The sequence below is a fragment of the Rhinatrema bivittatum genome, chromosome 5 (genome assembly GCF_901001135.1).
Source record: "Rhinatrema bivittatum chromosome 5, aRhiBiv1.1, whole genome shotgun sequence".
Taxonomy (NCBI): domain Eukaryota; kingdom Metazoa; phylum Chordata; class Amphibia; order Gymnophiona; family Rhinatrematidae; genus Rhinatrema; species Rhinatrema bivittatum.
The window spans coordinates 176,368,530-176,393,799 of record NC_042619.1 but is presented as its reverse complement, the minus strand read 5'-3'; the positions used below and the strand labels follow the sequence as shown (position 1 = coordinate 176,393,799).

Sequence of the window (25,270 nt, the reverse complement as noted above, 5' to 3'; positions counted from 1 at the left end):
GCTAGTACTTGCAATGGATGCAAGCTTCCAGGGTTGGGAGGTTCACTGTCAGGAGCTGGCAGTGCAGGGGCGCTGGAGCACAGAATAGTCTCTCTGGAGCATCAATCGGCTGGAAGCCTATACCATTCAGCTGACATACTTGCGATTTGTCGACCGCTTGGAGGGTCGAGCAGTCCAAATAATGTCAGATAGTGCGACGACAGTGGCTTACATCAATTGCCAGGGAGGAACCAAGAGCCAGCAAGTGTCACAGCCCAACTCATGGAATGGGCAGAAATACATCTTCAGGAGATCTCAGTCTCACACATTGCAGGAAAAGACAATGTAAGAGCCTACCTTCTCAGCAGAGTCTGGGTCCAGAAGAATGGGAATTGTCAAACGAAGCATTCCAGCTCATAGTGGGCTGCTGGGACCTCCCGTTTCTAGACTTCCTGGTGACATCACACAAATGTGAAGGTTCCTCGCTTCTTCAGTTGCTGGAGAGATCTGAAGTCTTTGGGAATCGATGCCCTCGTATAGGAGTGGCCGGAAGGCAAGCTTCTATATGCTTTTCCCCTATGGCCCATGTTGGGCAGATAGATTTGGAGGATCGAGAGATACACGGGAATGTTGCTTCTGGTGGCGCAAGATATGCCCAGGAGACCATGGTGTGCTGATCTGTGGAGGCTCCTGGTAGACTCTCCTCTCCGATTACTGGTGCACAGGGATATGCTGTAGCACGGACCTATTCTTCACAAAGATCTGACTCTGTGTTGTCTTACTGTATGGCCCTTGAGAAGGATCGGTTGCTGAAGTGTGGATACTCCCCTTGCTTTGAGTGTGAAAGCTCTCTACTTCCTTAGCCTATGTATGGGTTTGGCGAGTGAGGCTTGGTGTGAGGAAAGAGGTGTTCATCCTCATTCAGTTAAGATCCCTTTCATTTTGGATTTTTTGCAGGATGGGTTGATTAAGAGTTTAGCCCTTAATTCCTTGAAGGTACAGGTGGCGGCTCTTGCCTGTTTCTGGTCTAGTGCGTGGTGAATCCTTGTCAGCCCATCCGAATGTGGCCCAGTTGTTAAGAGGTGAAGCATCTTTGTCCTCCCTTGCAGTTGCCAGTGCCTTTGTGTAGTCTTTATCTGGTTCTGTATTTTCTGACGGGTCCCAACTTTTGACCACTGCATAGCCTCTCCTTGAGGTACTGATTTTGAAGACTGTTTTTCTGGTGGCAATTTGTTCTGTGTGCAGTGTTTCCGAACTGCAATCCTTGTCTTCCTGGGAATCATTTCTACAATTTATTCTGGTAGCAGCACATTTGTGAACTGTTCCATCCTTTTTGCCAAAGGTGGTCTTGTATTTTTATTTGAATCAGTCAGTCTCCTTGGACAGGGAGAGAGATGTAGATGAATACTGCCTGTTTCGGACCTTAGAAATCAAGCAGCATAATCATGAGGTGGAGGCTTCTAAACCTCTCAGGAAGACAGACCAGCTATTTATACTCCACGGTGGGAGTAAACAGGATGAGTTGGCATCGCGGGCTATGGTAGCCCACTGGATTAAGGAGGTTATCATGGCCGTGTTTGTGGATTCTGAGCAATTGTTGCCTAGTCAGGTTAGTGCTCATTCCACTAGGGCTTAGGCAGTGTCATAGGTGGCGATTAGATTGTTGTCTCCCGTCGAGATTTACCAGCTGTGACTTGGTTTTCCTTACACACCTTTTCCAGGCATTACCGCCTGGATGTGTAGGCCTGTGACGATGCAGCCTTCACATGTGCAATATTGATCGGACTGCGGGCAGCCTCCTGCCCTGTTCGGGAGTTGCTTAGGTTCATCCCACTGGTGTGGATTAACCTGTCTTCATTAAAGAAAAGGGAATTATCAGATAAGTAAAAATTTCTCCTTATTTCAGCAGGAAGATCTGCAGCCAGCAACACTGCATCAGAGGCCTTTCCCATAGGAATCATTTCAGAGGGGATTCCAGCAGCTATTGTCAAACTGCACAGCAGAGCACTTCCTACCTCTTCCTCTAACCTGCGAGGGACAGGATCTGGACACAGTTGAGGTCGGGCCTCAGTCCTGCACTAAAGATGGCCAGATAAATTTATCCAGCTATCTTTAAGATAGCCAGGTATATTCAGTGGCATGACCATGCCACTGAATATACCTGGCCTATCTGGACCGTCAGGCTCCCCATGCTCCTAGGGCATGAAAAGGGCCAGGATGGAGGAAGAAAGGTGATTTGTAGAAAAATGATTTTTTTCCCTTCCAAGGATTCACTTGATGAAATCAATGAGTTTGTACAGGGTGAGAGTGACATAGAAGTGGAGGAAGGAGAATGCTCCCCATGAGCATGGGGACGATTCGTCTATGCTGCGACTCTTTCAAAGAGATGACCTGGCTTCCTTGATTTCCCAGTCCCTGCACATCTTGTTTATTGATGAGTTCAGAAAGGGAGAAATTGCTTCTGCAAGGCAGGATCCTATTATAGTCAGTATTAAAAGATCATCTGTTTTTTCCCCCCTCTGTATCAGGCAGTGCTTGATTGATTTGGAGTGGGTGGCACCTGAAGCTAATTTCAAGAGCAGGCACTCACTCTTCACTCCCATGGATCCTCAGATGGCATACTTTGCTTGTACATCATTTTGATTTAAAAACAAAAATTAGGTTAGCCGGGGGCGCTCTCGCGCGACGCACAAGATGGCCGCCTGAGTCTTCGGCTCTGAGAGTCCCCGCTCCGTTTTTCTTCTTTGTTGTGGACCCAAGTTCTTTTTTCTGGCTATTTTTAGTTTTCTTTTGTATACCTCTACCATGGCTACCTCGAAATCGGGGAAAATCGAAGCGGCGTTCGCGGCCTCTGCTGGCACGAAACGTTCCAAGCCGGATCCCCCCACGCCAGAGAAAATGGGCGCTGCGAAAACTATGGCCTCCGCGGAGTTAGTTTTGGCCGAATTGAAACAACTTAAAGACCTGATCCAGGTGAATATTGATACAACTACAGCGATTCGCACGGATTTACAAATAATGACCACGCGTATGGACGGTTTTCAGAACCGACTTGATGATACTGAATCGCAGGTTGCCGCCCTTCTTATTACAACTGCGCCACTGGCTGGCTTAACGAAAGAGATGGCGCAACTCAAGTCCGATTTTGAAGATCTTTCTAACCGGAATCGACGAAATAACATCCGTATATTAGGGATCCCGGAGGGTGTGGAGGGGACGGACTGCTTACAATTTTTAGGGAAATTTATTCCTACCCTATTACAAATCTCTTTTGATCATCCGCTAGAGATTGAGAGGGCTCATCGGATTCCGTCCCGGCCCCCCAACTCCTTGAAGTATCCGAGACCTATGATTCTGAAAGTTCTCCGTTATCCTCAAGTCCTTCAGATTTTTGCGGTGGCTCGCAGCAAGGCACCTCTCCATTATCAGGGTAATGTTATACTTTTTGTTCCGGATTTAGCAAAATCTACTGCGCTCAAACGCAAATCTATGTTGGCGCTGCGCCCCAGATTACAAGCTTTGGGGGCTAAATATGGTTTAATGTACCCTGCACAAATGAGAGTAACTTACAACAATCATACTAAGATGTTCCATACTTCTCAAGATTTGGAAGATTTTCTCCTTTCGTCAGAATCAGGGGCCGCCATGGTAACTTGAGTTCCCAGCTGATTTTGTTTGGGTTTCATTATATTTCCCTCCTTGGTTTTTCTCTCGATTACCTTATGGGAGGTTATTGCTCGCACCGTATCAACCGGTTTATGATTTCTTAAAGCATAGACTTGATGGCTGGAAATAAGCCTTCTCTAATTTTTCTTTCAGTTTTTTGTTACGTTGGGTCTACTTTTTGGTTCATGTTTCAAACTGGAGCGGGAGACTTGGGGACCATCTCGCTCGCCCCGAGGCTCATTATTTTTTTGAAGTTAGACGGCTTGCGCTGTCATGGCAAGGTTTGCTTCTGTGTTTTGGCTCATTGTTTTATTTTTTTCTTTTCTCTTTTTTTGTTTTTTTGTTCCTGTTCTTTTTCTTTATCAGTTTCAAAAGCTATTGGATATCACTATTAACTCAGGTCGAGTTATACATTTTTATTTTTTTCAATTTTTCGATTCAACTTTGGAGATGATGGAAGGGCATATTAAGTCCCTAATCTTTTGTTCATTTTTCTCATGGCGTCCAAGATTTCTTCTTTTATACTGACATCGCTTAACGTCAATGGCTTCTCCCATCCAATTAAACGGAAAAAAGTGCTCGCTTACCTTAAGACTCTTCACACCGATATCGCATTCCTTCAGGAGACTCACCTCTCAGCTGTGGAATCTCTTAAGCTCAAACAGGACTGGGTGGGCCAGGTGTTTTTCAGCCCTGCCGTCCATAAGAAGCGAGGTACTGCTATCTTGATTAATAAACATCTTCCTGTGACGCTCCTGCAGCAATTAGCGGATGTTGATGGTCGATGGAACCTAATTCAACTTTCCTTACAGGATGAAACTTTTCTTCTTCTTAATCTCTATGCACCAAACATGGACAATCCGTCTTTTTTTCAGGATACTTTTAAACACCTACTTCATTCGGATACGACTCAATGCCTTGTGGGAGGTGATTTTAATCAGGTATTAGATCCTGCATTGGATAAGAAATCATCAGCACGGTTTACCATCTCTAATTCTACTAAAACGCTTCGACATCTTACTGCTACTTATGGTTTTGCTGATCCTTGGCGTTTACTTCATCCAACAGATAAGGACTACACCTTTTACTCCTCTCCGCATTCTTCTCACTCTCGCATTGATTTTTTTTTGGTCTCTACTTCACTAATGCCTCGAATTGATGCTGCACATATTGCACCTATATTAATCTCGGATCATGCTGCAGTGACTATTTCTTGCTCCTTGCGATCCCCTATCATGTCTCATCAACAATGGCGTTTTAATGCGACCTTACTAGAGGAAGCTGAGTTTAAGTTGCTCCTTGAGCAAAAAATCGCTGAATATTTTTCTTTCAACGATACAGAGGATATTTCACCTTCATCTTTATGGGAAGCGTTTAAGGTTACAATTCGTGGTGAAATCCTCAGTTATACAGCTCGTCGTAATAAAGTACAGAAGGAGGAATTGGCAACTCTTCACCATCGGGTTGAGGTTCTTGAACAAACGCATTGCCATCGTCCAACTTCAGTTTCCCTCACGAACTTACTCAAAGCCAAATACCAATACAATCTACTCCTCAGCTCCCGTGTACATCTTGGAATTTTCTCCTCCAAAGCTAAATACTATGCTGGGAACAATAAGTGTGGTCACCTCTTGGCTTCTTACTTAGCAAAGAAAAAGGATACACAACGCATTACTACTATTTTGTCATCCACTAAAAAACCCTTAACTGATGCGACAGCTATTTTGCAGGAGTTTTGTTCGTTTTACTCCTCTTTATACCAATCGGAAATTTCTCCGACATCTGCCTCATTTACTGACTTTTTCTCTTCACTGGATCACCCGGTGCTTTCGCCTGAACAGATGACGCACCTTGATGCACCTTTCACTTTGACGGAAATTGAGCAGGCCATTGCTTCCTTAACACCGAACAAGGCTCCCGGACCTGATGGCTTTAATGTTAATTTTTATTCAGCTTTCCGGCCCTTATTGGCACCTAGATTGCTTGCTTATTTTTCCTCCTTTTCTTCCTCTCAAGATGTATCTCTTTCTTTCTCACAAGCATGTATGGTGGTAATTCCAAAGCCAGGTACTGATAGTACCAACCCTGCTAATTACAGGCCTATTTCTTTATTGAATACAGATTATAAAATTTTTACAAAACTTCTTGCTACCCGACTGTCTCGTATTATACACCTATTGATCAATTCTGATCAGTCAGGTTTCATACGGAATCGCCTTATTAATAATAATACTCGTTTATTTTTTCATATTCATCAAGAGGCTTTTTCTGATCCTGATCCGATGGTGGCGGTGTCTTTAGACGCGGAAAAAGCTTTTGATCGCGTTGAGTGGCCCTTCTTATTTTATGTTCTCCAATGGTTTGGTTTGGGACCCAATTTTATACACTGGATACGTTCCCTATATACAGCTCCCACGGCATTTTTGTACATTAATCAGCAACGTTCTTCCCCCTTTTCTCTCCACCGTGGTACCCGCCAAGGTTGCCCCCTTTCACCTTTTTTATTTAACCTGGCTTTGGAACCCTTACTCTCTGCTATTCGTCAGTCTGCTCAAATATCAGGTATTTGTATTGGTCATGATATGTTCAAACTTTCTGCATATGCTGATGACGTTCTATTATTTTTACAAAATCCTATGTCTACTCTTCCGCATTTATTTTCTCTCATTACTCATTATTCTTCCCTTTCTGGATACAAGATTAATTGGCACAAAACTGAGCTTCTTCCCCTGAACTATGCTGCTTCCTCGTTGGATTTTGCTCACTTTTCTATTCATAAAGTTACTACTAGTTTGAAGTATCTTGGGGTACGGTTTTTTGTCAACCCCCTAGATACGATACGACATGGGGAAACCCAAATTTTGCAAACAGTGCAAGACTTAACATTACGTTGGTCTCCTTTATATTTGACTTGGTGGGGACGATTGGATACAATTAAAATGGTTATTGCCCCTAAAATAATTTACACCCTCTCTATGCTTCCCATTTTTTTTTCTGCAGAGTTTTACAAAAAAATTGACAGATTGTTAATGTCTTTTCTGTGGAAAAATAAACCACCTCGTATTGCGCTTGCTAAACTTAAATGTCCCAAGCTACAAGGGGGAGTAAATTTTCCTGATTTTTATATATATCATCAAGCGTTTATTTTACAACAAGGTTTTCATTTTTTTGATGTTGACTCCCCATCTTCAGAACCGCCTAGATGGGTCTCCATTGAACGCCATCGGTTGGCTCCCTACCCTTTGTTTTGTTTTCCTGGTATGGATCTTATTCCTGATGCGGCTCATGACCCTATTTTACGTTCTTTACATAGAGCTTTTTCTGAATTTGATTCCTTATTGCCTGATACTTCCCTTCGATGGAATAACTCGGGTTTGGCTCCAATTTGGAAGAATAAAATGTTGCTGGTAGGAGGGAAGCCGCTCAGTTGGCCAATTTGGCAGCAGTGTAATATTTGGCTTTTAACATCTTTGTTGGACTCTGGGAAACTCCTGTCTTTCCATCAACTCCGCACCAGATACCGTATTCCACCAACTCAATTTTTTGCTTGGTTGCAGTTGCGTTCCTTGCTTTCTGACAGCAAGTTATGTCAATTCAACCTGACTAAAACTTCCCCGTTGTTGGAATTTTATTATTTACAAGGTCCTAGAGGTCATTTGGCTTCTGGAATCTATAAACTTATTAAACATTATTCTTGCCGCTCTGGTATCCGAGCTTTGTCCCTGTCCTGGTCCTCCGATTTGGGGATCGCGATTACTCCGGCTATGTGGAAACACATTTGGTCCTCTGCTATTCGGATTTCCTTGTCCGCTAGCTTAACTCAGACTTCTTTTTTTATTATTCACAAAGCAGTTTGGACTCCGTGGAAGTTACATCGGGCTGGTGTGATTTCTTCCCATGATTGTTGGTCCTGCTCGGCGCCCAAAGCTACGTTTAGTCACATGCTCTTTTATTGTCCCCTGGTACACGCCTTTTGGACTCACGTTTGGCATACGGTATCTGGTATTCTGTTGCTCAATACTTCTCTTTCCTACTCCTTAATAATTCTGAAGGGCGCTGATCCGTCTCTACAGCTTCGGCAAGCTCATTGTAAGTTATTGGATTTTCTCTTAACCATAGCTCAATATAATATTATGTCTAATTGGAAACATAGCGAATTCCTATCAGAACCACTATGGTGGAATACTGTTTGTTTGTTTTCCAAATATGAAAAAGCTATGGCCCGTTCCTGTGGTCGTTTAGGCAAATGGTCTCAAGTATGGAAGCCATTGGACGATTACTTGGCTTCATTATAATTTTTTCTCAGTAATGGATGCTTTTCCTTTGTCTCCTTTCAGTTCCTAGTCTCTGATATATTCTTTTTTGTTTAAGCTGCTTTGCTCCTCTGATGTCGTACTTGTGGTGGATAATTTGCTATTTTGGTTTCTTTGTTAATATTTTTTCTTTCCTTTTTGTGTTGTGCTGTATTATTTGATTATTGTTATATTTGATGTCTTTGTTTGTGATACATCAATAAAAAATATTTCAACGAGAAAAATTAGGTTAGCCTTCGTTTGGAGAAGAGCTGAAAAAGATGGATTGGCAGGGGGCAGCTCGAAGATGCTGAAGCTTCCAGAAGATAGACTAGGGCTGCCATCTGAGAGTTGCCATTCTGAATTGTTTTGTGACTCCACAAAGTTCAGACAAGGTCAGAGCTTTTCAGGAGAGAGGTTGAGATCTTATTCCAAGTACCAGTTTTTTTGTTTGTAGAACAGAGGTAAAGATAGAGCAGCAGGATCCAGCTAGTCTATCACGACGCACTGAGTGTATGGGTTCCATGTCTCCAGGGCAGGAAATAGGTGGCCATCTTTCTTTATTTCTCTGCTATGGACCCAAATCACACTGGATTACATTCAGGAACTGTAGGTATTTCCCTATCCTCAGAGGGCTTACAATCTAATTTTTGTACCTGAGGCAATGGAGAGAGTAAAGTGACTTGCATAAGGTCACAAGAAGCAACAGTGGGATTTGAACCCTGGTTTCCCTGGTTCATAGTCGCTGCTCTAACCACTTGGCTGCTGCTCTTCCTGGAATTCACTCCTACTCCTTCTCCTGGAATTCGCTTGCCCTATTTCCAATGCTTCTTTGGTGTCCCTTTGTCATTCGGGCTGTAAAACAGAGAGAGTAGAATCTACTCTACAGAGACCTCTCGACTTGTGGGTCATAATTCTGATGCTGATGGAACAGGTGGGTTACGCCAATACGCTATTTATTTCGTGATTCTGAAGGAAGAGGGGTCCTTTCACCCATTTTGAATCTGAAGTGAAGTTTGGTTTATTTCAGGATGGAAGCCTTACAGTCGGTGACTATGGTAGTGCAGAAGGGAGGATTGTAGAATCTCTGGGTTTAATGGGTTTATATTCTGATTCAGAAGGATCATCAGCTTTTCCTTCAGTTTACAATACTGGGTTGGCATTTTCTGTTTCATGTGCTGTCCTTATGGCTTACAACCACCCCCAGGAACCTTCTAAACTTCAAACATATTTTTAAATTTTTTATAAATGTAGAAATAATAAAATTCAAAAACAGAACTGGAACAAGAAGGGTCACACATTTCCAGTTGAGAAGAATATAAAAAGTACATCAGCTTCATATAAACCAATATGACACCGAGTTAGTTATTAGCAAATCATAGATTAAAACAAGAGTAAACATGTTTCCACATTTGCAACCAGATAGCTATTCTATGATATTGCACTGCAGCTGCTTTTTCATAGTTACAGTATGAGCCAAAAATGCACATTTAAAGCAACTGCAGATTTCCAATTATCAGTAAATTAAGTGTGAGAGCGATTAAGAAATAAAAAACCTGACGTTGAGAGTAGGAAAGAGAAATTGGTAAAGCAATGGATTGTAAAATAATCAGCACATATGTAAGAGGCATGGTAAAATCCAACATAGCTTGTATTTTTGCCCAGACTTCTTGCCAGTAAGCATTGGTCTGAGGGCAATAAAACAACATTGAAAAGTGTAGCTTGCAAGCAATGACACATCCAGCAATTATGAGTATCTGTTAATCCTGCCTTTTGTAATTGCCAAGGTGTCCAATAAGCATGATTTGCCAAAAATTAAAGTGATTGAACCACATGAGAAGCCAAGGAAATTTTGAATCAAAGATTGCCAATAGTAATCCCATGGAATAGTGGAACTGACTGCCAGTTTATCTTCCCATATCTTTTCCAAACCCAAACATCAGGAAAACTTGGCATTCTTCATCAGTTTATAAGGATTGTTAACTATATGGGAGCCAGAAGCTATAGATTGTAACGTAGGGATAAACTGAGCTTGTTGTGTAAAACACAAATCCAGGAAAGAGTTGGAAAGATAATGACACAATTGCAGCCTTCTATAATAATGAAAGTGGGCAGGGCATTGCTAGAAACTAAAGATTGAAATGAGCAATAACTTTTTCTCTTCTATAAGTTGGCCAACAGTCCAAATTATTTATTTATTTATTTAGTGATTTTTTTTTATATACCGCGGCACGTTAATAACATCACCTCGGTTTACAATAAACAATAATTAGCAACAAGCTTTACAGACAATATGAAATAAGGTGAACATATTATATATCAATTAAGAACAAATTAAGAACAAAAACAATTAAACTAATGATGATAATATTCCAATGTTAATGGCAGTTTTAATAATAAATGGGAGGTAAGAGACCGATAAAGTAAAATTTAGCAGCGAGATAAAATAAATAGGCGGTGATAAATAGGCGAGTGATAATGGATCAGAGAAACAGGGATAAGTAATTGGCATTTCAGAAATGGATGATCATTGGGAGAAAGCTTGTTCGAACAGCCAGGTTTTGAGGTTCTGCTTGAATTTCTTATGGCAGGGTTCTAGACGCAGGTCTGTGGGCATTTTGTTCCAGATGTTGGTTCTGGCAATAGAGAATGAGCGGTCTCTAGTAGCAATGTGTTTGATGTGTTTAAGTGAAGAGGAGGCAAGTTTGGCTTGGTGCATTTTTCTTATTGGTCTCTTTGATGTGCGGAAGATAAAATGATCGGAGAACCATTGCATATCTTGGTTATAAATCGACTTATGAATGAGTGTAAGAGCTTTGAATAAAATCCTAGATGCTACAGGAAGCCAGTGAAGGAATATGAGAGCAGGGGTAATGTGTTCATTGCGGTGCGTGTTAGTGAGTAAGCGTGCTGCCGCATTTTGTAGCATCTGTAGTGGTTGTATGGTGTTTTTGGGGAGACCAAGTAATATGGCGTTGCAGTAATCCAGTTTTGACAATATTGTAGCTTGTAAAACTGTCCGGAAGTCATGTGGATGCAGAAGCGGTTTGATTCTTTTTAGAGTATGTAGCTTGAAAAATCTGTTTTTGATTGTAGCCGTGATGAATTTCTTTAATGAGAAATGATTGTCGATGATAACGCCAAGGCTGCGGACTTGCTGTAACTTGAGAATGTCCGATGGTGAATGTTGAGTAGGGTTAGAGGAGATGTTATTGTGAGATGTGATGATGAGGAGCTCTGTCTTGGTAGTGTTTATTGCCAGGAAGTTTTCAGTAAGTAGTTTTTTATTTCCACCAGAGCAGTATCCCAGATTTTTAGAGCATTAGATAGGGAATCGTTGATGGGGATGATGATCTGTACATCATCTGCATATATAAAATGTGGGAGATCCAGTTTCACCAGAAGTTGATAGAGAGGAGATAGGTATATGTTAAAAAGTGTAGATGAAAGCGCAGATCCTTGTGGAACACCTTGTGCTAGTTTTCTGGGTTTTGATACATGGCAGTCTATTTTAATGTTCTTTGCCGTATTTGCCAGTCTAAATTATTTTTGCAGTCTAAATTAATGTTCTTTGCCAGTTTAAACTTTGGCCATTAATTTTAATTAAAGGGTTTAACCACAAAGAAGTACAAGCAGACAACTTCATGGATGTGTGCAGAGAGGCAATACATCTCTCAAGTTCATGGAAAGCCCTTTATGTAGACTTGTAAATTGGCAAGGCTTTTAGATAGGGTAAGGATATCATTAAGAGCTGGGCGAGAGGTGTATAGGGAAAGATTATTCTCATTTCACTTGAAGCCAAACCAGAATATAAGACAATTTGTCAGCCATCCAAGCAAAACCCTGTTGGAATATGAAAGCATGTTTTTTCTTTGGCAAGTTTCAGCTTCTTGAGTACAATTCCAGGGGCTTTCTCAGACCATAAGAAATGGGTCAACTGTTAGAAATTGGGAAAATTTAACATAAGAAATTGCCTTGCTGGGTCAGACCAAGGGTCCATCAAGCCCTGCATCCTGTTTCCAACAGAGGTCAAACCAGGCCACAAGAACCTGGCAATTACTCGAACACTAAGAAGATCCCATGCTACTGATGCAATTAATAGCCGTGGCTATTCTCTAAGTAAACTTGATTAATATATGATTAGCACAATGTGCGCTCAATATTTCAGCTGGGGACTCCCAGACAGCATGACTAATTCATGCTGCTTGTCTACGGGAAAAGAGCAAGTTTGCTTACTGTAAACGGTGTTCTCCGTAGATAGCAGATGAATTAGCCATGCTGACCCTCCAGCCTCCCCAGACAGTTACCCGTATTGCATCTCGTCTTGCTTGGATACGGACTGAGGAGACTCGGGGCAACATGGGAAGATGCACACAGGCGCACCGCACTGACAAAGCTCAGTGATCTTTGAGAGCTCTGCCATCTAGAGGCAAGGAGGACATCCCAGACAGCATGGCTAATTCATCTGCTATGTACGGAAAACACTGTTTACGGTAAGCAAACTTGCTCTTCTGGTTTTAGATAGCAAAAATGTTGACATAAATCACTTACTTACTCTTACCCTCCTAATACAAAACAGTATTTTCTCCAGCTGATGACAAGTAATTTTTCCTAATATATTTTCCTGTGATCTGTAATGGACACTTAGAGTTAATTTTGTACTTTCTTAGCTTCCAGACAAATGAATTCAGAACCAGTGGTTTATGCACCTCTAGCAGCAGATGGAGACAGAGCAAAGCTGACATTACAGTATATGTACCCCTGTAGTGACATCAGCCTGCCAGTATTCTCAGCCTCCAGCAGATGATGGATGTGCATCTCCTTACTGGGGATTGCTTCAAGTTTTAGAAGGAGAAAGAAAGAAAAGGAAATGTAATTCACCCTGCTCTTCTGGGTCCCTCCCCCAGTTGAGAATTCCTGAGGTGACTTCAGTGGTCCCTCAGATGAGTGCCTTCGTCCGGTAGCTAGTTTTTTCAACCAGTATGGACTTAGCTGTTGAAGCAACTGAAAGGCAGTGGGTGCAGGAAGCTGTTAGCAGCGGTAATGGTATATTCCTTCTTCCCCCTTCCCCTCTCCCCCCCGCAACCGGAGATTTTCTCTGTACTCAGCCAGAATGGGCTGAGCTCAGGCAAAGCTTAATAAAAAAACACGAAAACAGAGAAAGAGGACATCCTCCAGTCTCCATGCTAGGTGCCCGATCTGACATTGTTCCCGCCCAAGGGAGGTTAAGAGACATCGGCTGCCTGGTGGGTTGAGCAGCTGCTCTTTTGGGTTTGGCCTCACTCTTAGAATTTTCTCTGTGCGCTACGTGGTAGGCCGAGGCGGCATTTTCACGCCTTTTCCTATGCGTTAGGCTGCCCTCTTCAGGACCATTGGTTCATGCAAATGTGTCCAGCAGTGCACCAGATTGTGCGTCCAGCTGTGTGCCAGATTGTGCGTCCAGTTTTTGGGCACTTAGTTGGATGTCTATTTGGGCATCTAGATGGTATGGCATCTGTGTTAGGCACGCGCTTGCCTGTATGTGCAATCTGAGCTCCATTGAGGGTGCTCATTTTTTTTGGGTGCTCATCAAGCTCAGGATTATGTACTTAAATTTTGGACTCCTAAATTTGGGACACCTAAACTTTGGATGCATATAATTTACAGTGCGAATTCAGCTGAACGCACATCTTTCAGTCACCTGTTAAGCGTACTGACAGAATGATGGCGCCTATAGCTAAGAAACCTAAGCACCTTTCTCTCTCTGCTGCCTGTCATATTTGGGCATCTCAGCCTGGCATTACTCCAACTTGTGCTAGCGCTGCTTAGTGTCTCAGGGAGAATTACCTTCATCTGTTTTTACTAAACCTGGTTCTTCCCTGCCTGATGAGGGCTTGGGTTGAAACATGTCAGAATGGGTGCCTGACCTTAGAACTCCATTAACTGGTTCGTTGTCAGGGGAAGGAAGCTCAGTGGGCACAGGACAGGTGCCTTCTGGTTCTGCCTTTTCTTGGGTGGAATTTTTCAAGGATTGCAATGCTTTCTTCAGGTGCAGTCCTTAGCCCCAACCAGTCTTGCCAGATCAGAGTTGCAGATGATGATCTCCCATATACCTGGTACTGCTGTTAAGCGCCAAAGTACACCTTGATTGGCAGCTGGTCTTCCCGATAGAGATCCGGATGTCACGGATGATGAGGCTGATCCTTACTCTTTGGAGGATAGGGAAATTCCTCCGGACCTGGAGCTTATAGGACTATATTACGTTTCTTTGACAGAGATCAGCACACATGGAACCATTGCTCTCAGTGATAAGGACTGTGCAGTCGGGGAAATTTCTGACCTCCTTAGATCTGTCCGAGACGTACCTACATATTCCCATCTGGCTAGAGCACCAAGGTTTTTTGCGATTTGCTGTTTTGGGTTTTCATTATCATTTTTGAGCACTGCCTTTTGGTCTGGCCACCACGCCCAGAACTTTTTCCGTCATGGTGGTGGTGGCAGCAGAGTTGAGAGAGGATGGGATCCTGGTACACCCGTACTTGAACGACTGGCTGATTTGGGCCAAGTCTCTGGAAGAGAGCCTCCTATTGATGCACAAGGTGATCTCCTTTGTTGCAGGAGTTTAGTCGGGTTGTGAACCTGGCCAAGAACAGTTTTCAGCCATCCCAGTCACTAGAGTATTCCTGTGTTCAGTTCAACACAAAACAGGGCAGGGTTGTATTCAGAAGTTGTTGACGCAGGTTCATCTGTTGATGAACACAATACACCCAACAGTGTGGGCCTATCTACAGGTGCTCGGTTTGATAGTGGCAACCCTGGAAGTGGTGCCATGGGCGAGAGTGCATATGCATCCTCTTCAGCACTACTTGCTGTCTCGTTGGAGCTCATGGTCTCATGACTATTCAATTCAGCTCCACCTGCCGATGGAGATCTGCTCTAAACTACAGTGGTGGTTACCAGCGGCTCATCTAAGAAAGGGGGTTTCCTTAAAATCACTGGACTGGCTAGTACTCATGACAAATGTGTGCCTCAAGGGTTGGGGAGCTCACTGTCAGGAACTGACAGTGCAAGGGAGCTGGAGTGTAGAAGAGTCTCACTGGAACATTAATCAGCTGAAAGCCCAAGCGGATTGATTGACATGGTTTCAGTTCAGCCACTGGTTGCAGGGTCGAGCGGTCTGGGTAATGTCGGAGAATGCAACAACAGTGGCTTACATCAATTGGCAGGGAGGAACCAATAGCCGGCAAGTGTTACAGGAAATAGACCAACTTATGGAATGAGAGGAAGTGCACTTTCAGGAGATCTCGGCCTCACACAATGCAGAAAAAGACAATGTAAGAGCAGACTTTCTCAGTAGGCAGACTCTGGACCCAGGAGAATGGGTATTGTCAGAAGAGGTGTTTCAGCTAATAGTGGATCGCTGGGGCCTTCCATTTCTGGACCTGTTGGTGACTTCTCACAATGCGAAGGTTCCACAATTCTTCAGTCGTAGGAGAGATCATTGGGCAATGATGCTCTCATGCAGGAATGGCTGGAGGACAAATTGCTGTATGCCTTTTCCCCCGTGGCCCATGTTGGGCAGAATGGTTTGGAAGGTCGAGAGACACAGAGGGATGGTGCTTTTGATGGCACTAGATTGGCCCAGGAGACCATGGTATGTGGCTCTGCGGAGGCTCCTGGTAGACTCCCCCTCTGGTTTCCGGCGCACAGGGATCTGTTGCGTCAGGGGCTTGTTCTTCATGAAGATCTGACTCAATTTTGTCTTACAGTATGGCCCTTGAGAGGGCTCACTTGCTGAAGCGTAGATATTCTGCTGCGGTGATTGCAGCTTGCTACGAGCAAGAAAGTTCTCCAATTCCTTAGCCTATGTGCGGAGTTGGTGAATGTTTGAGGCTTGGTGTGAAGATCGAGGGGTGCTTCCTTGTTCAGTTGAGATCCTGCTCATTTTGGAATTTTTGCAGGATGGATTAAATAAAAGGTTGGCCCTTAATTCCTTATAGGTACAGGTAGCGGTTCTTGCTTGTTTCAGGGGTCAAATGAATGGTGAACCCTTGTCGGCTCATCCAGATGTGGCACATTTCTTGAACGGCATGAAACATCTTCGTCCTCCCTTGAGGTTACCAGTGCCCTTGTGAAATCTTAATCTGGTTTTGGATTTCGTAGCGGGTCCTATGTTTCGACTGATGCATAACTTTTCCTTGCGGTTGCTGACATTGAAAACAGTGTTTCTTGCTGCAATTTGTTCTGTGTATAGAGTATCTGAGCTGCAGGCCTTGTCTTGCCGGGAGCCATTCCTTCGAGTGACTCCAGGGGTGATACAGCTGCATATTCCTTTCTTTTTGCCAAAAGGGGTCTCGGATTTTCACTTGAATTAGTCCATTTTCCTGCCATCTCTGGATAGGGAAAGAGATGCTGAGAAATATTGCCTGTTGCAGCCCATGGATGTTGAGAGACATATCGTGAGGTATCTGGAGGTTTCTAAACCTTTCCGGAAGATGGACTGCCTGTTTGATCTCCACAGTGAAAGTAAACAGGGTGAGCTGGCTTCACGGGCTACAATAGCTCACTAGATTAAGGAGGTAGTCACAGCCGCTTATGTGGATGCTGAAAAGCTGTTACCTAGTCAGGTTAGTGCTCATTCCACTAAGGCTCAGGCAGTGTCATGGGCAGAAGTTAGATTGTTGTCTCCCATCATTTGCCAAGCTGTAACGTGGCCCTCCTTACATACCTTTTCCAGGTATTATCGTCTGGATGTGCAGGTTCAGGGCAATGCAGGCTTTGCATGTGCGGTTTTGCCTGGACTACATGCAGCCTCCCATCCTATTCGGTAGTAGCTTGGCTACATCCCACTGGTTCTGAATTCATCTGCCTGGATGCTAAGAAATGAGAAATTACTACTTACCTGATGGGAGGAGAGTGGGGAAAGGCCTGAGATGAAGAGAGAGAGAGATGAGCACTTTACAGGTAGGGAAATGCAATTTTGTAGGTATTAACGCAAATTGCGTTAACTTTTCGCTAACATAACGCCCATTGCGATAAATAGGCTATTACCATAAAACACGCCCCTTTTCCCATCACATGCGATATTTAGTGCAGTTTGATCAATTTAGGTCTTAGATTGTAAGCCCTCTGCGGGTAAGGAAATACCTACAGTACCTGAATGTAATCCGTTTTGAAGTGCTGAAAAAGTGAGAAAAGTGGAATATAACAAAAATCTAAAATAAAAAATAAATTCTTTGTCTGAGCTCAGTGTTTCCTGTTGGATGAGTACTGAAATGGTTATCTGTTATTAATCAAGTTTTTGCTAGTTTGTTCACAATTGGCTTTTGAAGAGAATACTGGTAGGCTGATGTCAATGCAAGGGGAATATATACAGTGATGCCAGCTTTGCTCTGTCTCCATCTGCTGGTAGAGGTGGTTCTGAATTCATCTGTCTGGTCTTAAGAAAAGGAAATTAGCAGGTAAGTAGTAATTTTTCAATATTTGTGTGGGGCTACTAATTGATTGCTATTATGCACAAATCTTTGCCCCACATCCTAAATAAGCAGTAGTCTATATACTAAATTTGAATGAGGATTTATTTTGCACTCATTAGTCCCACAGCTCTAGTTCCTATTATGTACATTTTTTCAGCCCTCCATAATTGTCCAATAGTTAGGGACCTTCATTTTCTGTTTTCATTTTATTTTTCCTGGGAATTTCATGTTAAAACAAAAAAAATCTGTGGAAAAATAGCTTTGTTATACAGGAGAAAAATCTGATAAAATGCCATTTTTCCACTGATTTTTTTTTAGCTTTGAAATTCCCAGGAAAAATAAAAACAGAAAATGAAGGTTCCTAGCAATATTCTGTAAGTGTGGATTTGATACAGGGTGGATCAGAGTTGGGATGGTAAACATAGAACAAGGAAACACTGCTGTCATTCTGTGACAGCCAAATAGTATGCCCACTCTCAAATAGGAAATAACATTGGGAAACAATTTTTAACAATTCCTGTTGAGTTCGATTTTTCAGCTGTTTTAGACTTAAATAGGCATGCTGATTTCAAAACTGCAGTTAGTTTTCTTCTATCACATCAAGTTTTTTCTCTACAGCCTGTCTTAGACCTGGATTTATCAAAATGCACTAAATATTGCATGCAATAGGAAAAGGGGTATGTTTTATGGTAATAGGCTGATTATCGCAGTGCGCTATCTCAGCGCTTCGCATAGGCATTACTGCAAACTGCGAACAGATTCGGCAGCTCATTAAAGATGAACATTTCATCGGGACAATGTCAGAACTCCAAAAGAATGCTTGGTTGTCATTCAAAAACCTTGTCAAGGACTTTCTTGGAACTACACGAGCACAGAATTACACCAAAATTGTCCAGAAACTCTTGAAGAGCTTCAAAATGCTTCGTTGCAACATGAGCATCAACGTGCGCCTAGCAACGGGCGCCTATGAACGTGCGCCTATCAACGTGCGCTTAGCGACGTGCGCCTATCAACGTGCGCTTAGCGACGTGCGCCTATCAACGTGCGCCCAGCACGTACGCCTATCTTAGCAACGTGCGCTTTTCAACATGAATCAAGGTGACTTCAATGTACGCCCCTATCGAATATGCGCCCAAGTATTTTCGGGCGCCTAACATATACGCCCTTCGCCTGTGAGTGCAGTCTGGCCTGAGCACTAGAGCATGGCAACGAACCAGGGCAGAAGGCGACGGCGAGCAGGCAGGCAAGATGGCGACCTCCTTGGCGGGTTGCCACATAGGCAGACTCCACTGATCCTCGCTTCCTCGGAGACCAACAAGTAAAGATGTACGCCTTACCTTGTCTTCGGCGCTTCCCCGGCTGCGACCCGGGCGGTCTCCGGCTGCGGGGGGAGAGGGTGATTACCATCACCGCCGCGCTCGAGGAAGTGCACCCGCTGCCTCTGGGCCGCGCCCGAACTCGTCTCGCTCGGGGGCCAAGTCCTCGCCGGGACCGAGGCTGCCTCTAAGCCGCGCCCGAGCCCTTCTCACTCGGGGGCTAGGTCCCTGCCGTGAGTCGGCCATCGGACCGAGGCTCTTACCTCCGAGAGACCATGGAAATCGCCTCGGGAAACTCAACTGGGGGAGGGACTGAATGGTATCACCGCAGGAGTGCGGTGCTCGTCTTCAGGTAGGTTTCTTCTATGAATTTAGTTGTTAGAATTTGGAAAAACGCTCAGCGAGCGTAAGGTAGCTCCAAACTGCTTGGAGACAGAATTACTGAATTGCTGCACTTCCTGCGGGGGTATATGTACCCGTGCTGACGTCAGATCCGTCTCCAACTGCTAGCACGAGCACACTATACCCACTTGTTTTGAGTCCATCTGCTACACACTAGGAAAATATTGTTACTGTAAGTCAAATTGTGTACAAGTAGTAAAGTTCTGCTACCAAAGATATTAAGGTAAAAATGTATGCTTATAGCTTTTTCTGTGGACAATCTCGCCTGATGTTCCAACAACAGTCAGCCATCATATGTACATCCCATCTACCCTGATACCGTGCCTCCATGACCTTCAAATCTTGGTGGAATCGTTCACCTTGCTCATCACTGACTGCACCAAGGTTTTTCGGGAAGTCAGCAAGATGGCTATGCAGAAAATGCACCTTCGTAGGCGCCCGCTGATAGGCGCACGTTCATAGGTGCACGTTGCTAAGCGCACGTCGATAGGCGCACACTGATAAGCGCACGTGGACAGGTGCACATGGATAAGCGCATATTGGTAGGCGCACATCTTTCGCGCATATTACAAAGCGCAGACTCCAGCTGGGAGGAGATAGCAGACGAGATGGTGTAAGAGAGCCCATGCGTCCGCAGAGCCGGCACCTCCAGAATCAGGCATAAGAGCTCTAAGCCTCTGCTCAGCATGCAACCTCAGAGCCACACAGAGCGAGGAAGCAGACTCCCTATGTGCCCAATGTGAGGAGGCCCTGGGAATTCCAGGCCAGGACCGGTCCCAGCCCAGCGCACTTGCCAGTTCCTCAGGGAACACCCCGGACCTAGCAGGCCGCGGTGAGCAGCCAGGGAACCCGAGAGACCCTGGTGCCCCTAAGGCCAGATCCTGCCTCGCTCTCCTGGGTGGAATTATTCAAGGGGATTCATGCCTTTGTCAGAATGCAGTCTGATCCCCGAACGGGTCCATACGTACCGGATGTCCCGGCCCCTGGACCCTCAAAACCTAGGCACGGCCACTCGCCACCCAGAAGCCCCACATGGGGATTCAGATTGCTCTGAGGAAGACGACGAGCCCCCCGAGGAGGGAGAACTTCCCTCGGGGACAGAACCATATCAGACCATGAGACGCTTCTTTCTGAAAGAGGATCTCCCAGGCCTGGTCTCTCAATGCCTGTCGGAACTGGCTATCCCGGGCCATGACACCCCAGTGGAACCTAGAATGAACCCCCTGTTAGAGGGCTTGCGCCAAACGGCTCACCATTTTCCCCTCCTATAAGCAGCACAGCAGCTAATCGAGCTGGAATGGAATGCGCCGGAGGCTTCATTCAAAGGGGGTCGGGCCTTGTCTGGCATGTACCCCCTTAGACCCGGCAACCAAGGAGCTGCTGGCGTGCCCCAGGGTAGACGCCATAGTTAGCGCAATTGTGAAGCGCACCACCATTCCAGTGGAGGGGGGGGGGGCGGCCATCAAGGATGCACATGACCGGCGCATGGACGCCATTCTGAAACAAGCCTTTGAGGTGGCAGCCATGTCCCTACGAATTGCGACCTGCTGCACCGTGGTGACGCGTTCCTGTTTATCACAGGCTAGGAACAACACCCCGTGAGAAGAGATGGAATCAGCTCTCTCGTTCCTCACTGACGCAGCCTCCGACCTAGTCCGTACGGCAGCCAAGGGAGTGTCATTCTCAGTGGCAGCCAGGAGACAGCTCTGGCTACGTAATTGGTCGGCCGACTCCTCCTCCAAGACACGTCTCACAAGAAAGCCCTTTAAGGAATCCCTCCTGTTCGGCAGCGACCTTGAGAAACTGGCTAATAAATGGGGCGCCTCTCCGTTACCCCCGTCTACCAGAAGACAGGTCAGGAGGAGCCAGCGCCCTTTCCTAGGCCATCCAGAGGTAGAAAACTCTCAGCACTTCAACCCTTACAGGGCTCGCTACCAAGCACCCTCGTTCACAGGCCAGAAACCAGCCCTTTCGGACTAGGCACAACAAGAGGAGAACCGGCTCCGGTTCTGGTCCCGGCCGCACCCCACAATGACAATCAGCCGACCCATCCGGGGGTAGCAGCCATAGGGGGCAGGCTAACCCTCTTCTACCGCAGGTGGGTCAAGATTACCTCGGACCAGTGGGTCCTAGCCATCATCCGAGAAGGGTATTACCTGGACTTTCTTCGGCTCCCGCCGGACAAGTTTGTGGAATCTCCTTGTTCACCCCTTAAGAGGACTGCACTAGAAGTTACTTTGCGGAGGCTCCTGTCCCTAAAAGCCATAATCCCAGTGCCTGTATGGAGAGAAAAATTCTGTGCATTATTCCATTTATTTCATAGTGCCCAAGAAGGAGGGCACTTTCAGGCCCGCCCTGGACCTCAAGTCAGTCAACTGACACCTACGGGTCCCCAGCTTTCGCATGGAAACTCTGCGGTCTGTCAAGAATACAGTACAGCCAGGGGAGTTTCTCACATCCCTAGATCTGTCGGAAGCCTACTTGCATATCCCAATCCATCGGGATCACCAGCGCTATTTACGCTTCAAAGTCCTGAATCAACACTTCCAGTTCCGAGCTTTACCCTTCGGGTTAGCCACCGCGCCGCGGACCTTTACCAAGGTCATAGTAGTAGTGGCGGCATCCCTCAGGAAGGAAGGAATTCTCGTCCATCCCTACCTGGACGATTGGCTGATCAGGGCAAAGTCACCGGAGGAGAGCCACCAGGCAACCAACAGAGTTATATCTCTTCTGGAAAGCCTAGGATGGGTAGTAAACTTGAACAAGAGTTCCCTACAGCCTTCTCAGTCGCTGGAATACCTAGGGGTCCAATTCGACACCCAGGAAGACAAGGTCAGTCTGACCTCCAGGAGGAGATCAAAAGCTCTGGAATCGTCTGCTGGCCCTGTTGAGCGCCACCCGGCCCACAGCTTGGGATTACCTACAGGTCCTCGGCCTTATGGCATCCACTCTGGAGGTGATCCCATGGGCGCGGGCTCATATGAGACCATTACAACGCGCCCTCCTATCTCAGTGGAGCCCACGATCACAGAACTACACCGTACACCTACCTCTACCAGCCAAAGTGCGGAATCAGCTACGGTGGTGGTTAAGCCCGGCCACATGAGCCGGGGGTCACGAATATCCTCCCCAACCTGGACCCTGCTCACTTCAGATGCCAGCCTGAACGGATGGGGAGCACACTGCGAAGAACTCACCGCCCAAGGGCGGTGGCACAGAGAAGAGTCAGGGTGGAACATCAACCAACTAGAGGCACGGGCAGTCAGGCCAGCATGCCTGCGATTTTCCCACAGACTTCGAAACAGAGCGGTCAGAGTGATGTCGGACAATGCCACCACAGTGGCATACATCAACCGACAGGGCGGAACCAGAAGCCGACAGGTATCCCTAGAAATAGCCCCCCTGATGACTTGGGCGGAAGCAAATCTCCAGGACATCTCCGCCATCCACATCGCCGGGAAGGACAACACCACGGCAGACTTCCTCAGCAGAGAAAGCCTAAACCCGGGGGAATGGCAGCTGTCGCCCACAGCTTTCCAGATGATTGTGGATCAGTGGGGGACGCCGGGCATGGACCTACTAGCGGACAGGTCCAACGCTCAAGTACCCAGGTATTTCAGCCGCAGGCGGGATCCTCTATCCCAGGGGATCGATGCCCTGGTACAGCCATTGCCTCAGGGGATCCTGCTATATGCCTTTCCTCCATGGCCCCTGCTGGGCGCCATTATACACAAGATTCAGCGGCACAGAGGCCTAGTTCTTCTAGTGGCCCCGGACGGGCCAAGAAGACCCTGGGACGCAGACATGAGAAGACTACTGGCGGGGAATCCACTACCCCTGTCTCCACACAGGGACCTGCTGCGGCAAGGTCCCATCCTCCACGAGGATCCAGCTCAATTCTCTCTTACGGGTCTGGCCATTGAGAGGGCTAGACTGAAGAAAAGAGGATACTCGGGGCCGGTAATAGATACACTCCTCCGAGCATGCAGGTTCTCCACATCACTAACATATATAAGGATCTGGAGAGTATTTGAAGCCTGGTGCGACACTCACAGCACCAATCCACATGCCGCTAAAATCCCTATCATTTTGGATTTCCTGCAAGATGGACTTCAAAAGGGTCTGTCCCTCAACTCCATCAAGGTTCAGGTGGCAGCGCTGTCTTGCTATGGTCCCAGGAGTGACGGCAACACCATTGCCACACACCCAGACGTTTCACGTTTCCTGAAAGGAGTCAAACACATTCGCCCGCCACTGAAGTGGCCAGTGCCCCTGTGGAACCTCAACCTAGTTTTGGAATTTCTAGTGGGACCCGCCTTCAGACCCCTTCGAGCCTGTCTCTCCGTTGTTGACCTTAAAGATGGTATTCCTGCTGGCCGTATGCTCAGCACGCTGCATCTCAGAGCTGCAAGCGCTGTCCTGCCCTGATCCGTTTCTCAGAATCACTCCAGAGGCTAGTCATCTTCGCACGGTTCCTTCCTTCTTACCCAAAGTGGTCTCACACTTCCACCTCAACCAAACCATATCCTTGCCAACCACAGAAGGTTTGAAGAAGTCGGAAGAAGGTCGAATACTGCGCCATCTCGACATCGGCAGGCTGTTGTCCAGATACCTGGAAATGTCAGAAGCAGTACGAAAGACGGACCACCTGTTCATCCTTCACAGCGGGAAGAAGCAAGGGGAAGCGGCCTCACGGGCAACCATCGCCCGCTGCATCAAAGAAGTTATCAAGGCGGCCTACGTAGAGACAGGAAAACCACCGCCTCTACAGGTCAAGGCTCACTCTACCAGAGCGTAAGCGGCCTCCTGGGCAGAAACTAGGATGCTGTCGCCTGCAGAGATATGTAAAGCGGCGACATGGTCCTCCCTCCATACCTTCTCCAGATTCTACCGTCTGGACGTCCAGGCCAGGGAGGACACAAGCCTTTGCAAGGGCAATCCTACACGGACCTCGGGCAGCCTCCCACCCAGTCCGAGAGTAGCTTTTGTACATCCCACTTGTTTTGAGTCCATCTGCTACATGCTAGGAAATGTAGAGATTACTTACCTGATAATCTCCTTTTCCTTAGTGTATGCAGATGGACTCAGCATCCCGCCCGGCTGCCGGTATACATGGGGATTCACCGACTCACGGTAAGCCATGTTTTTCTTATATAGGGCATCCACCCTGCCGGGTGTCGACGCCTTCCGTTTGAGAACACTGGCGGTCTCCAGCTACTATCAATCGGTCAGGTTAATCCTGTTCATTTAATCGATCGGTCAGTTACACATATATCCATAAAGCTTTTGCAAGGAAGATTACTGAATTGCTGCACTTCCTGCGGGGGTATATGTACCCGTGCTGACATCAGATCCATCTCCAACTGCTAGCACGAGCACACTATACCCACTTGTTTTGAGTCCATCTGCATACACTAAGAAAACGAGATTATCAGGTAAGTAATCTCTACAATAGCCTTTGTATGAATAAAATAACTCTAAATAAACAATATATTCAGGTAATGTTTTTCTTTTATTTCCTTTGTATGTATATTTTGTATGATTTTTGGGACAAAGGGAGCATATCCTGTACCTTAAAAAGTTAACGTGATAGAGAAAAACTGGGGTCATTTTTGGATTCAGATGTCAAAAGTTAGTCAAAAACAAGTGTCAGATCTAACACAACGAAAATTGTGTTCCCCAGTGTAATATATTTCAGAATACAGACTCCTCTTAGCAAACAATAGTATAGGAAAATTACAGATCTCAATTATTATCCAGTGTCAAGTCCTTCTCTCAACAGTTCTTCCTTTTTAGTTGTAACTTCCTCCAGATTGAGGTTTATTCTACCCTTGGTATTGTCCTTCAAGGGTGTTGCTATCGAAGCATCAATTTTTACTAGAAATCCCTAGTATTAAGAAGGTTCAATTAAGAGACCTGTAATCGTACTTTGTCCAGTGCCGCTCCAGGTTTATGGAATAGCCTGCCCTTGACTTTGTCAAGGGATCGACTATTTCTCCTTCAAGAAACAGCTTAAAACATTTTTTTTAGTGCAGCATTTGCAGGTTGTGATTGGCCTGTTTACAGAATATATGAACCATAGGGTTGTTCAATATCAGTTATGATTTATTTATACGGTTAACTGTCATGATTTCATGTTTATCTGGAATCTGCTTAGAAC

General features: G+C 45.6%; 1 protein-coding gene across 1 annotated transcript in view; it reads left to right on the top strand.

Moving 5' to 3' along the window:
• The window catches only part of MYCBP2 (MYC binding protein 2), a 1,075,853-nt gene that overhangs the window by 550,119 nt on the left and 500,464 nt on the right, over window positions 1-25,270 (top strand).